Source organism: Elephantulus edwardii, unplaced genomic scaffold, assembly GCF_000299155.1.
Source record: "Elephantulus edwardii isolate Elephantulus edwardi_28Jun2011 unplaced genomic scaffold, EleEdw1.0 scaffold00390, whole genome shotgun sequence".
Classification (NCBI taxonomy): Eukaryota; Metazoa; Chordata; class Mammalia; order Macroscelidea; family Macroscelididae; genus Elephantulus; species Elephantulus edwardii.
In genome coordinates, this window is record NW_006400140.1 from 1,307,261 (window position 1) to 1,321,758 (window position 14,498).

General features: G+C 38.0%; 1 pseudogene; it reads right to left on the reverse strand.

Moving 5' to 3' along the window:
• Positions 1 to 2,924: 2,924 nt before the first annotated feature.
• LOC102857263 lies at positions 2,925 to 5,976 on the reverse strand (annotated as a pseudogene).
• Positions 5,977 to 14,498: the final 8,522 nt, after the last annotated feature.

Genomic DNA, 14,498 nt, shown 5'->3' on the forward strand with positions numbered 1-14,498 from the left:
GTATGAATCTTTTAATTTAATGTTATATTTTTAAATAATGATAAATGTCACTCATTTTTTTTAATGTGAACAGTTTTATTTAGAAAAAAATAAGCACTTGTTTGCATTACAGAATATAAAGCATGGTTTACACTCTATAAAAAATAACTAGTATCTAAATTCAAGAGAGCTAGCACTCACAGAATACACAATGTGGGTGTGTCACAACTGTTCACCAACCTCAGGCAAGATTGAAACCAAAACATACACTCCTGGGAAATCATGAGTAAATGCTTGCTGAGCTCCTAGAAATCCAGACATTTCTGTCTTGGCAGAGAAAGGTCTGTTTTCTAAGTGAGTGACCTGAGCACTGGGTTTTATGCACCCAGGGAGCTGGAGGCTCTTTTGCCACATGATTCATGTGTGTTCTCTCACATTAAGTGAGGGTTGTTGACATGGACCTACTTATTGTCCCCAATCTAAACAATGGCAGTGGGAATCTGAAGGGAAAGAAAGAAGAATTTACATTTTTCTTTCCTGATCATGGGTTTAATTTCCCCCCCTTTTTTAGAAATGGTGAGTTTGTGTGTGTGTACCCACTTAAGAGCTTTCTCCATTCAAAGACTGTCATAAAATTACATGATACTTGGTTTCTCACCTTACCAACAGCCCCCCAACGTGATCATGGAAGACCAAAGGATATATTTAGGTTCAGGTTCTAATACTTAACCAACACCACCTGACTGTAATATTCAGAAAGATACATGAAATAATGAAGATTATATACACATATGCTTGTCTTAGTAACCTGAAGGCTAAAAACTTGGAATACAATAACTCTTTACAGAAGTGGTCCATCTATCTGTAAGAAAGGGATCAGAGGTAGTTCATGCTCTCTCGAATACAGGTGAAGTAGAGTGGGGAACACAGGGCTGTCTCTTCAGCTTTTTCTACACCATCCTTCCCTTCAATAAGGATTGATAACCTGTTGATCCATAACAAACATTTGTGGGAGAGGAGAGGAAGAGAGTGAGAACAGGGAAGGATTTAAAGACAGACAGGCAGGGTGAGGAATGGTCCTCACGCCAAAGAGCCCTCTCTGCAAGTCTGAGCTCCATCTCCCTAGCAGACACAGTAAAAGGCCTGGAAGTAAGTGGTTTGCGTTCTGAGGCATGAGGATCCATGGTTAATTCAGTGGTTTCTGGAAACTAGCTCATAAGAAAAAAAATCACTGCACTCAAGCCCCTAACTAAAACTGCTACTTAACCACTGTCCAAGAGACAGAGAAGGGAGAGAAATCCCCCTTACATATTGTAAGGGTCTAGGCTTTCCTGTAAGTTGATCCAAATAATCTTCTCTATTTTATCTTAGGGTTTATTAGGAGAATCTCATTCCAAGATCATTTCTCTTGTCAGTTCAAGGCACTTTCAGTAACATGTACAGGGAGAAGTCCATTTTAATTGTAGCGGAAACAAGACTGGTTCTAAAGTTCAACTGAACAACTGAGGAAGAACCAAGCTAGCTTACAGTGATCTCAAAAAACAAGGCCATTTAGAGGGCTTCAAGAAGTTCATACCCAGAACAAAAATGCAGACTGACTTCCATCAGGTTTCCAGCTACTTCTATCTATAGCACTGCAGAGAGCTCACACTATCTCCATGATTGATTTTCAAGACAGTTGCCCTAACTCTCCCACCACAGCTGTGTTTGATAAAATTAACAAATGATGAGTCCTACAGGGGTATAACAAAAGGGACTCAAAGGGAACCAAGGTTTCTTAAAGTGCAGGGATTGTTCCTTGTCCAGAAAATTCCAGTATCAGTTGCTGGGTCTTCAGCAACTGAATGGAACACATAGCCCCCACCCACTGCGTGTGAATCACTATACTCTTGGCTAGGCGGGGCACGTGTCAGCTCTCTAAATAGTGACATTCTTATTGTTCTCAGGCTTCAAAAGTAATTAAGTAAGAATCAGGAAAAAAACTTAAGGGGTTTTTAAAGACTGAAGGGCTAGTGTTTACCTACCAGTGTGAGGCGAGGATCTCAACCCTTCATATTATACTCCCAACCAGAGAACAAATACAAAAATAATAATTAAAAAAGGTTATACATAATGTTGTTGTTGTTGTTGTTATGTGACACTGAGTCACCTGTGAACCACAACGACCCTATGTACAACAGCCCTAACCTCTGCTCGATCCTGTGCCAATCTCACCATCTCCGACAAACCTAAACCCATTACCACAGTCACTGAATCAATTCATCTCATCAAGGGTCCTCTTCTCCTGTGCTGTCCCTCCACCCTCCCAAGCTTGATGTACCTCTCCAAGGACTGGTTCCTCCTTGCAACATGTCCAAAGTGTGTCAGATGAAGCCTCAGAATCCTTGCCTCCAAGGAGCAGCTTGGCTTCACCCTTTACAGGACAAACCTGTTCGTTTTCTTAGTAGTCCATGGTATGCTCAACACTCTTCTCCAGCACCACAGCTCAAAGGCATCAATTCTCCTTCTATCATCCCTAGTCATTGTCCAGCTCTCTGATGCATAGCAAGTGGTTGCAAAGACCATGGCATGTATCAGGAACACCTTAGTCTCCAGACTGACATCATTGCACTTCAGTACTTTAGAGAGGTCCCTAATAGCAGACTTTCCCATCGCAATACGTCTTTTCATTTCCTGGCTGCTGGTGCTAAGAGTGTTGACCGTGGAGCCTAGCCAACCAAAACTGTGAACAATCTCAATCCTACAAACACAAGTGTAATGATTATGAGTTGTTCCCCTCCGGTCCCTGGAAAAGGAGGAGAACTGGGGATTGGGATGGTTTTGGTTATGTCTTGTCACATCTTAAGTCTGTGATAACAGTCTCAGCAACAAAAACAATCTTATGTGAAACCAGAAGCTGTAAAAATAAATTACTTTTGAAGAGATGTGGCTCTTCTGTCTGTAGCTCAGAACTCATCCTGTTGTACTAAGGCCTCCCTGAAGTCTGTGGCCTGATCACCCATGAATAAATTGTACTTGAATAAATCTCCTCCTTGGTGAGCTGGTTGTCTTTGTTTTGGTCTGACTGGTAGACCAGGTTTCTTGCTTCTGCCACAGCATACTAATAGTCTGAGGAGAGGATCCAATCTTTGGTTTCTTCCTTGTCCATATTCACATCTTAATTTTTATCTCGAAACTCCACAAACTGTTCTCACTCTGTCTTTACCCATTCGGGTTCATCTATGTTCCCATAATGATTGTATATATAACCAATATACTCTTCAAGATCAATAAACCCGTTGGCATTCTTACCGATATCCTTCATTGTTTCCTAGATCACGATATCCTTCACGTAGTAATACTCCTCTAGGTGCAGGAAAGCGGTGAACTCCTCCTTTGTGGCAAACAAGTCTCCATCCTTGTCTGCCGTTTTAAATCTCCCATCATCTCTAACCATCATCTGTTTATAGTTAAATCGATCGTCAGGGTCTGAGTCATCTAAAATGTAGCCGTAGGTGGCATTTTTATACTCATTGAGGTCATGCCCCTCCCCTGTTGCTCTGCATTCTTGAACATAAACTGCTTTTGTGCAAACTTAATCCAGTCTTTGAGCTGGTCCACAGTTATAAGCCCATCCTCATCGCCATCTGTTTTACTTGCAGTCTTTCCAAGCCTTTCTTTGCTTTCTTCTGGTGTCAGCTGATCAAAGGCCTTTGCTTCTTCAGCACCCAGGAAGACATTTTGGTCATAATAAAAACTCTGAGCATCATTGTGAACCTTGTAGCTGAGCTGAGGCTCATGGTGGACCCGGTCCTTCTCTGTGGGCTTGCTCAAAGCACAGGCTGTGCACAGCGACGGACACATGAGAAACTGGCACAAGTCCCTGCTAACCAGATCTTTTCTCCCTTGCTCCAGCCTCCATGGCGGCCATACACCCACTGGTTCCACTCACGTGCCTATATCGCTCATTTTGTTTTTTTAATACTACTTTGTACTATTTCAAATTATTAGAAGCATTTTTTTTCCATTGGAGGAGATAGAATTTTTTGTTTGTTTTCTATTTAAAATGAGACTTCAGTAGCTATTATTTTCACATGAATATGAACAAAATTTTATAACCTGGTTTAAAGGATGCATAATAAGATTTCCTTGGCCCATTCATTTCTCTTGTGGTTGCAACAATTTAACTCTCTTATAAGCAAAGCTATACGTGTTTCATTCCCTCATTCCCTCATAATATGAAGTACTATCAATCAGCCTTACTTACTTTGGTTATGTTAAAATGAATTTTTCTGGTTCCAATTTTCCTCATATTATTTTCCAATTATGTCCATTACCCATTTTTTCTGATGCTTCACTTTTTAAGTTTTTATTTTCAGATGTTCATTCTTTAGCATTTTATTTGCTTTTTTGGTATAATTTAAGAAATACTTCATTAAACTGTTGTTATAATGACATTCTCTTATTTTTATTAAAACATATTCTTTTTTTTTTTTTTTTTACAGGGGAAAGCGCGAACGCAGTCCCCCACTACCACAAATTATGCAGTCGAGTTTCCCACATTTGGGGAAATCGCAGGGGTCAGCACATCCGGAGTGCAATGGATAAGCCTCGCCCTGGGAAAACCACCTTCGTGATCATGGTATCTCCCCTGCCAGGTAAGTATAAAACATATTCTTTGTTCTGTTAAACCATTCTCTTTGTTTCCATTAAGAATTTTATGTTTTAATTCTTCTGAAATTTATCTTGGTAAAATGTGTGACATAGAGTTCTACTTATCTTTCTCTTGGTACATACTTAGTCTAATCATTCTCCCCTTACTGATTTGTAAAGTCCTCTATATCACAAATAATCCATCTGGAATCCAGTTTGAAAGTCATCTGCAGGAGTTGAGTTCTCCATAAGCTTGTTGGCTGGAATTGGTGAGCATTAGGGTGGGATGTTCAGGTCTTTCGTTCATAGGGTCACTATGAGTCATCTACGACTCAATGACACTTAACAACAATAACTGTGATAACATAGAGAGAGTATATTGGCCTAGTGGACAGAAAGTTATGCTACCAAGCCCAAAGTCAATGATTTTAATCTGTGGCCCTCAGGACTGGTTTAAATTGCTTTTTTCTCAAACAATCTACTAAGTGGTATAGCACTGGTCTATGCATTGCTGTAAAGAGGTAACTCATGTTTGCTGTGATGCTAAACACTGTGACACTGATATGCCAAATGCAATAGTGGTTATCCATGGTGGACAGTGTTTGGTGGAGCTCCCTGATTAAAACAAGCTTGGAAGCAGGAGTGGAATCCAATTCTGAAATGGCTTGCCTCTGGAAACTCTATGAACACTGAGAAGCGACCAAAGGTATACAAGTGTTCAGGTCTTTTGTTCATAGGGTTGCTATAAGTTGTCAGTGACTTGTCGACACTTAACAACAACTTCACTTTTGAGATCTATTTTCAGTTTTTCTTTTTGTTCAAATATGAGTGAATATTACAGCCTTAAATATTGTACATTTTAATCTGTTGCTATACCCTTAATGGAACTCTGATGGCCTTGAGATAAGATGCTACCTCTGTAATCTTAAAGTCACACAGTTTGAATCCACCAGCTGCTCTGTGGGAGAAAAATGAACAATCTCCTCATATGTGATTAGCTGCCTCTGAAAACCCAATGGAGGATCAGCTATGGGTCAGTTCCAACTCAATGATACGTAACAATAACAACAATATTCACTTCCTTAAGCAATGATAAGAGTCATTGTCTATATATGATCTGGAAAAAAAAAAAAACCCTCTGCCAATTTTTATCTCTCCACTGCAAAAGTCAATAAGTTCAATAAACATGTCTTCCACTTATTGTTGGTATATGTCCTTGACTCATAAACAACTCATACCTGAACTTCAGTGGACTTTTCAAAGGCTGTATATCACGCAAGAAGAGATTGCCTATTTCTTACCCATATCTGGTAAATTCAAACAATTCTTCACCCACCGGGGCACCAGAAGTCTGTTACTCTCCATCTTGTTACTCTTAAATATATCAGCAGGAGAGCAGAAAGGGTTTTCAAAATGATCATAGGAAAGGAAACCATACTTATTTTGAACTTTCATCAGTAACTGCTTAAATAATCATTGCACTTTTCTAATTTTACACAATCATCCAAGATACAAACCAAGAAGTTTTAGAATCTATTATATTATTCTGTATCTCTGAATTTATCTGTTTTCTCAGCTACTAATCAAATAAAGGGTGGTTTTGGGTGGGGTTTTTTTGTTGTTGTTGTTTTTGGTTTTGGTTTTTGTTTTGTTTTACATCATTAGCAGCAGTGGCATCCCCTTCTGAAACAACATGCCTTTGGAAATTCTATGAACTTTGAGAAATGACAATCATTACAGAAAAGCTTCAGACTTTTTATTCATAGGGTCACGATGAATCATGCTCGACTTGACAACAATCAACAACAAAGTGTTCTAGAAATTTTTCTGTCAGTATTTCTATCATTAATATGCTCCAGTGGGAGCTTGTTTGGTTCCACCATCAACACAGTTGACACTAGCAGTCAGGAAATAAAAAGACAAATTATACTGGGGAAATCGGCTGTCAGGAACCTCTCCAGGATACTGAAAAGCAATGATGTCAGTCTAGAGACTAAGGAGCCCCTGATCCAAGCCATTATCTTCACAATTGCTTGCTATGCATCAGAGAGCTGAACAATGACTAATGATGATAGAATAAAAATAAATACCTTTAACTTGTGGAGCTGGAATACCAAAAGAATAAGCCAAGTCGCTCATGGGAGGTTAGGATTTTGAAGCTCTTTCTCACATACACTGGGCATGCGGCCAAAAAGGACCAGTCCTTAGAGAGGGATGTTGTGCTCTGTGCTCAAAGGATGGAGGAACAGTGCAGGAGAGGAGGAGCTTGCATTAGACAGATTGACTCAATAATTATGGTAATTAGAATACATATGTCAGAGGTGGTATAAACAAAGTATTTGTTGGAGGCAAGAATGATGAGGCTTCACCTCATATTCCTCAGGTATGTTGTTAGGAGGTTGTATTCCTTGAAGAGATACTTGGAAAAGTAGATGATAAGCAAAGAAAACAAATACCCTCAAACAGGTGGACTGACACAGTGACTGCTGCATTAAACTCTGGTATGTCAGATAATATGGGAATGGCACAGGTTAGGCTGTATTTCAGACCTATGAGTCATATTTGACTAGATGACACCTAATAACAAAAACAAAAGGTTCACTACGAGTCAGAATGAACTTGGCAGGAGAAGATGTTTGCTTTTGATTGTTGTTATGTGCTATAGAGTCAGCTACGATGTATAGTGACCCTATATACAAGAGTACTGAATCCTGCACTATCCTGAGTCAGTCTTACTGACTTTGACATACCAAATCCCATTGTCCCATTTACTGTGTTAATCCATCTCATACAGTGTCTTTCTTTATTGCAGTCCCTCCTCCTTTCCAAGCATGATGTCTCTCCAAAGACTGGTCCCTCCTGGCAACATGTCCAAAGTATGTGAGTAGGAATTTCAAAATCCTTGCATTTACTGTGCTAATCCATCTCATACAGTGTCTTTCTTTCTTTCAGTCCCTCCTTTCCTAACATGATGTCTCTCTCCAAGGAGTGGTCCCTCCTGGCAACATGTCCAAAGTATGTGAGTAGGAATTTCAAAATCCTTGCCTCCAAGGAGAAACTTTGTTTCACCCTCTCCAATATAATAGCCCTATTTATTCTCTTGGTGGTCCACAGTACGTTCCATATTCTTCTCCAGCCCCACAACTCAAAGACATCGATTCTTCTTCTGTCATACTTAGTCATTGTCCAGCTCTCTGATGCATTGCAAGTAGCTGTGAAGACTATGGCACGGATCAGTTGCACTTTAGTCTCTAGACTGACATTGTTGCTCTTCAGCAATCTGGAGAGGTTTCTGACAGCAAATTTTTCTAATGCAGCTTGTCTTTTGATTTCCTTACTTCTGGTGTTGGTTGTGTAAACAAGCAAACTGAAATTATTAACAACTTCAATCTCTTGTCCATCCATAAAGAGCTGGATATTGGCCCTGTGGTGAGAATTTTTATTTTCTTGATGTTGAGCTTCAATTCATATTAAAGACCTTTTATCTTTTGTAGCAAACACCTCAGGTCCTAGTCTGTTTTGGTAAGCAAGATTATGTCATTTGCACAATGCAGGTTGTTAATTAGTCTTCCTCCAATCCTGAAGCAACCTTCTTCCTCAAGTTTAATATTTATCTTTTGTGTAAGTATTGAAGGAAGCTCTGATGGCCTTGTGAATTAGGAGTTGTACTGCCAACCAAAAGTCAAAAGCTTCAAATTCATCAATTGCTCTTTGGAAGAAAGATGTACAATTTCCTTTCATTCAATTATAGCTTCTGAAAACATGCTAGAGTGTCAGCTATGAGTCCATTCTAACCAGATGTCCTTGAGGTTTGATATATTTAATTTTTACAATTGTTACAGCTTCTCAGTGAAATTATAATTGCCTATAATGTCCAGCTTTATATTTGTGGAGTTTATGTCTCAATATGATTTTTATAATATAGATTACTGACAATACGGAGGAGTGAGAGTATATGAAAGAGGTGTGTTCGCCTATCCACAAAGGGAAAGACTATCCACCATTCCATAAGGGGACTGGCCGATTTCAACAATCTGCAAGAGGATTGGCAAATCTACCCCATAAATTTACCAGCTCTAGATGCACGGAACAGGAATTCTTCCCCCACCAGAAGGAATTTTTTCTACACTAGCAGAAATAGATATCTTCACCTAGTGAGAGAAGAGAGACCTTTCCAACCCAGTGACACAACTCACTTTGGGATAACAGTAGCAGTGATAGCTAAGCTGGAGAATTGGATGTGAAATGAGAATTTGTGGTGGGGGTTTAGACATTGGGAAGTCAATAACAGCAGAACTGAGAACTTTGTTAGACAATTATGGGGGGAAGCCAGTATTCGTAGAATTAAGAAATTGGGAACACTTAGAGCCATCAAGCTTGAGGCTTAGGTGCCTATATGCACATTTTGGAAGCTGTCTTGACTATATTTTGTTATTAATCTGAGTTATAACCTTTTAACCCCCCAAATATGATTCTGTATGGTCTTTGAGCTATCTCATTGGATTTTAGACCCAGGAAACCAGTAATATTTATGAGTAGAAGGAGACATGGGAGGGTGGGAGACAGGTTTGACCTCATGGGGATTGGTTTTGTGTTATTGATGCTGGGGATGGGGATAGTTTCCCTAATATGAAGTTAGTAAATGTCAGATATGATGCTCCTTACATGGTACATGCTCTTTTTACAGTATTTTATGCTGGAGAAGAATCTTGGATATACCATGGACCACCAAGAAAACAAATAGGTCTGTCTTGGAGAGTTTGAAACCAAGTTTCTCCTTAAAGGCTTAAATTTTGAAGCTCCGTCTCACATACATTGGGCATGTGGCCAAGAGGGACTTGCCCTTGGAGAAGGACATTGTACTTGGAAGGGAAGACACTGGATGAGATGGACTGATACAGTAACTGGGGCAATGGGGGTAGGTGTATCACAGTCAGTGAGACTAACTCAGGATAGGGCAGGCTTCAGAGCAGTTGTACATAGGGTCTCTATGAATCACAGGTCACTTGGTGGCACGTAACAACAACAGTAACAACACAATTTTTACATAAGATGTATTTTGTGAGATTTTAATATTGCCACACCTTCACTCTGTTGGCTATTTATATATATATGTATGTATATATACATACATATGTGTGTATATATATATATATATATATATTATATGTATGTATGTATATATATATATTTCTTGTCCTTTGATATTTAAGGTATTTATTTATATGGCCGTAAATTATGTCCCTTATTCACACCTTTCTGATAAGTCAAATTGTTTTATATTTTCCTCTGTTCTTGATTTCTCTTATTCATTAAAATTCAGTAATGTTAACTATAAGAAATACAGCCTTTTTATGCTTTTTTTTATTAATGGGTTTATTATTATTTATTTCTGTGCTCAGTTGTTTTTGTTTATGAGTTTTTGATCTTTCATTTGTTGTTGTCTTTGTGTTTACTGAGTCTATTTTTCTTCTTTGTTTTGTTGTATAAATTTATGGAATTCGCTTTTGATTTCCATAAAATTTATGTATGTCATTCTATAATTAAAATTGTCTGATATGTCTTGAAATTACATTAACAATCTGTCAATCTGAAAATTTTTTAACTGTACCATCCTACCTTTTGATTTTTTTTTTGTATCTTAGAAATCTTGATTCATTTAAATATTATTCAGGATTGTGAAGTCTTCAGTTGGCTTGATATTAGGGTTAGGTTGTCATTTATCACTACCTCAGAGTCAAGAGAATAAAAGTATAAAAAGCTAGTGTCCTCCCATCTAATAATATGGTGTTTGCTGGAAAAGAAAAATCTTCTGCCTAAACCTTTTTGGGCAGTCTAACTCCCTCCCTTCCCTGCTTTGATTTCTCCTTACTTTAATTTCCCTGTGCACATTGACAAATGGGCACTCACTGATTCATGCTTCCTGGCCTGAGGTTTCATTAATCAAACCTATAACCTTTTAGTCTTGTATCTTTTCCCCATGGTTTCCTGGTTTCAATGTGATGTTGTTCCAGTGCATTTCTTCTGATGTGCCTAGGCTCTGCTACACTTCTTACCCATTTCATTATTCATTTTCAGATTGGTTTACAGCTTCTCTACACTAGATTGTATGTGGTTTGATGGTCTTTTCTTAGACTTTCACTCAGGAATACTATTTACATCTACCCCATAATGGCATATTGCTCCAAGGTATATTGTTGGCAATGTATACGTCTTCTCCTTCTTACACTCCTTTTCCATTTTTCCTTCCAACAGATATTCACTTTGATTATCTTCTTCTTCATTTGATATTCGGAGGTTAAATATTACTGTTTGTATCTAATCTTGGTTGTTTATACTCGATTTTGTTGTAAAAGTATGTTATACTACTTTAAACTACCTTATTTAACTGTCCTTCTTAAAGTCTAATAGTGTTTCTCTGAATTGTTCATGGGATTTCAAAGCCCCGTTATTTCAATAGTGGATGGACAAATCTTTTTCTTAATCTGTTTTTATTTGATAGATCCAATGAAATCTGTCTACCTTGGGTTATCCACTGGTATTAAAATAAGTGATGAATTGCTTTCAGCATCTAAATAGCCAGTAAGCTACTTCAGTAGAGTAAACTGACAGCCAAGTACTACATGCATAAACTATGAACAAATAAGCATATACATATACAAATTACAAAGTAAGCTGCACCAAACAAGTCATCCTACCCTGTCACCACACCCCTAACTACAACAAACTAACAGATAAATTACGTACCTCTAATAGTAAACAATGAAAATAAGCTAGTAAGCAGTTATCAGCAGAGCATCACTGAGCCTACTGACTTCTCCCAGCGAGGATGGTTCAACCCCAGTTATGCTTGCTGTCCGTCTGGATGCTCCTGGTGAAGATGGTTATCTAACTCTACCTGGTCTGCACTTAATACATCTTATGATACAGTGAGAAGAAGTGTGAGAGAGAAGTGTTTAGTGACTTTCCTCCTGGCATTTCTCTTACTCCCACATGGGTCCAATCACTACAATGGTCAACAAAGACTTATCAGTCTGTGCCTGACAGCTACTTGGTCAACTGATTAGAAGAGATCCACATTTATTCCCATTCCAAAGAAAGGTGATCCATTATAATGTGAAAATTGTTGGACAATATTATTAATATAATATAAAAGCAAAATATTGCTAAAGATCATCCAAAAAATGGCTAGAACAGTACTTTGACAGAGAACTGCCAGAAGTTCAGACTAGGCTTAGAAGAAATCATGGTATCAGGGATATCATTGTTGTGATATGGATGTTGCCTGAAAACAGAAAATACCAAAAGAATGCTTATTTGTATTTTATTAATTATATAAAAATATTTGACTGTGTGGAACATAATAAACTATGGTGAAAATTGACAAGAATAGGAATTTCAGAACCCTTAATTATGTTTATGTGAAGCTTATACCTGAACCAAAAAAATATTGTCTGACTAGTACTAGGGAACACTGCATGGGTTACAATTGGGAAAGGTGAGCATCAAGGCTATACCTTTTCCCCAAATCTATTCCGTTTGTATGCTGATCAAATAATTCAAAAAACTGGGCTTTATGAAGAAAATGTAACGTCAGAATTGAAAGAAGTATCATCAGCATCCTGTGTTACACAGTTTACACAAACTTGCTTCTGAAAGGATGGAGGACTTGAGGAAGTTGCTGCAGAGAATAAAGGTCTACAGCTTTCAGCATGGATTGCATCTTAACATCAAAAAAATAAAGTCCTCAACACGGCGTCAATATATAAGAATATGATAGATGGAGACAAGATTGAAATTGTCATCAATTTAACCTTACTTGGATCCACAATTAACAATCTTGATATCAGCAATCAGAAGATATGGAGACATAGGGCATTGGAAAAGTTTTCTGTCAAGGACCTCTCCAAAGTTCTGAAAAGCAGTGATGTCCGTTTAAAGACTACGGTATACCTAATTCAAGTAATAGACTTTCCAGTCATCTCATATTCATGTGAAAGCCAGACACTGAATAAGGAAGACAGGAGAAGAACTGATGCCTTTGAGTTCTCATATTCTAGAAGAATGCTGAATATCCCATGGACTATCTGAGGAATGAACAGATAGAACTGAGAGAAAGTGCAACCTGAGTGCTCTTTAGAGACAAAAATGGTGAAGCTTCATCTCACATACTTGGAGATGTTGTTAAGAGTGCCTATTATTCCTCGGAAAGGAAAAGTATGGTTGGAAGGATGGAGGGTCAGTAAAAAGAAGACTCCCAACAAAGATGGATTATTGCAGTGTCTGTACAAATAAGCTCATATGTGTCAGGGATGAAAAAGATGGCACAGGATAGGTCAGGATTCAGATTCGTTATTCATTGGGATACTGTGAGTCATACTTAACTCAAAGGCATGAAATGACAACATAACAACAATAATCTCTCTTAATTGACCTATAAAGTAAAAGTATGTTTTGAACAAAGCAATTTAATATTAGTGATTAAGTCTTTATATCCTGTTGAGTGACCTTTATAGCATAAAGTTTATTTTTTTATTAACTATGCTATAAATATCCAGTGGAATTCTAACTTTCAAATAATAAAGAATAAATAAAAGGAGATGATATTAGGTAACTGATTATAATTTTTCATTTGTACCAAAACCCCTGGAAAGAAATCTACTCGTTCTACTTCTCTCATCTGTCTCTGTTTATAATTTTATCTGACAGGTTAGAATCCAAGACTTAGCTCTTATACCACATTCTTCTAATACTGAGTTCCTGAGTGGTGTGAATAGTTTAAGTGCATAATAGTTCAGTTGCTAACTGAAATGTTTGTTCTAGATCACTGCAGAAGAAAAGCCTAGCAATTAACTTTCTTAGAATAAGCCATTGGAAACCTACAACGTACAGTCCTACTATAGAACTCACAGAGTCATCATGCACTTGAATGTACTCCTTAAGAAATTACTAACAGAACAGCAAACAACAAATGCTGGTGAGGTTGTGGAGAAACTGGAACCCTTATTCACTGTTGGTGGGAATGTAAAATGGTGAAACCACTGTGGAAGGCAGTATGGAGCTATCTCAAAAAGTTGCAAATAGAGATACCATTTGACCCAGCAATTCCACTACTGGGAATATATCTCAAAGAGACCATAACTGACATCCAAGCAGATAGACGCACACCCATGTTTATCACAGCTTTGTTCACAATGGCAAGGAGTTGGAAAAAAATCCAAGTGCCCATCAACAAAAGAATGGATAGAGAAGCTGTGGTATATTCACCCAATGGAATACTATGCCGCATTGAAAAACAAGAAACTCACTTAATATTATTCAAAATGGGTGAGCCTGGAGGACATTATGCTGAGTGAAATATCTCAGTCACAAAAGGATAAATATTGCATCGTGCCACTGCTGTAAAATGGGACTGATATCAGGGTGGGAGTAAGACTGAGGAAACTGGATAAATTGTGTATACTGCACTGAAACAGATGAGGGAGTGAATAATTTAAAAGCAATGTATGATAGGGTCTTATGGTTTTTCAAGAGTCCACAATTAAGGTTGCATAGTGGAATGTACTGAGGGCGGTGGGAGGGATGCGGGGGGATTGTGTACCAGGGAGGGAGTCTTTCTTTTACTTTCGAAAGAGAGGATCGAACTTGGGGACGGGGGGAGAGGGCTGGGTTGGTAGAGAAGTGCAGCAATGAATGAATGGATATCCAAATTCTCTGTAAATTTTCATCAAAAATATTTAAAAAAAAGAAATTACTAACATTAAACCCAAATTAGAAGGTCAACTTTCCTTTACTCTCACAAACTCTTTACTGCTCTTTATTTAAAAAATAATCAGATATGCAAATCAGAGTAAGCTCTGAGGACAGACTAATTTTTTTTTTCTTTC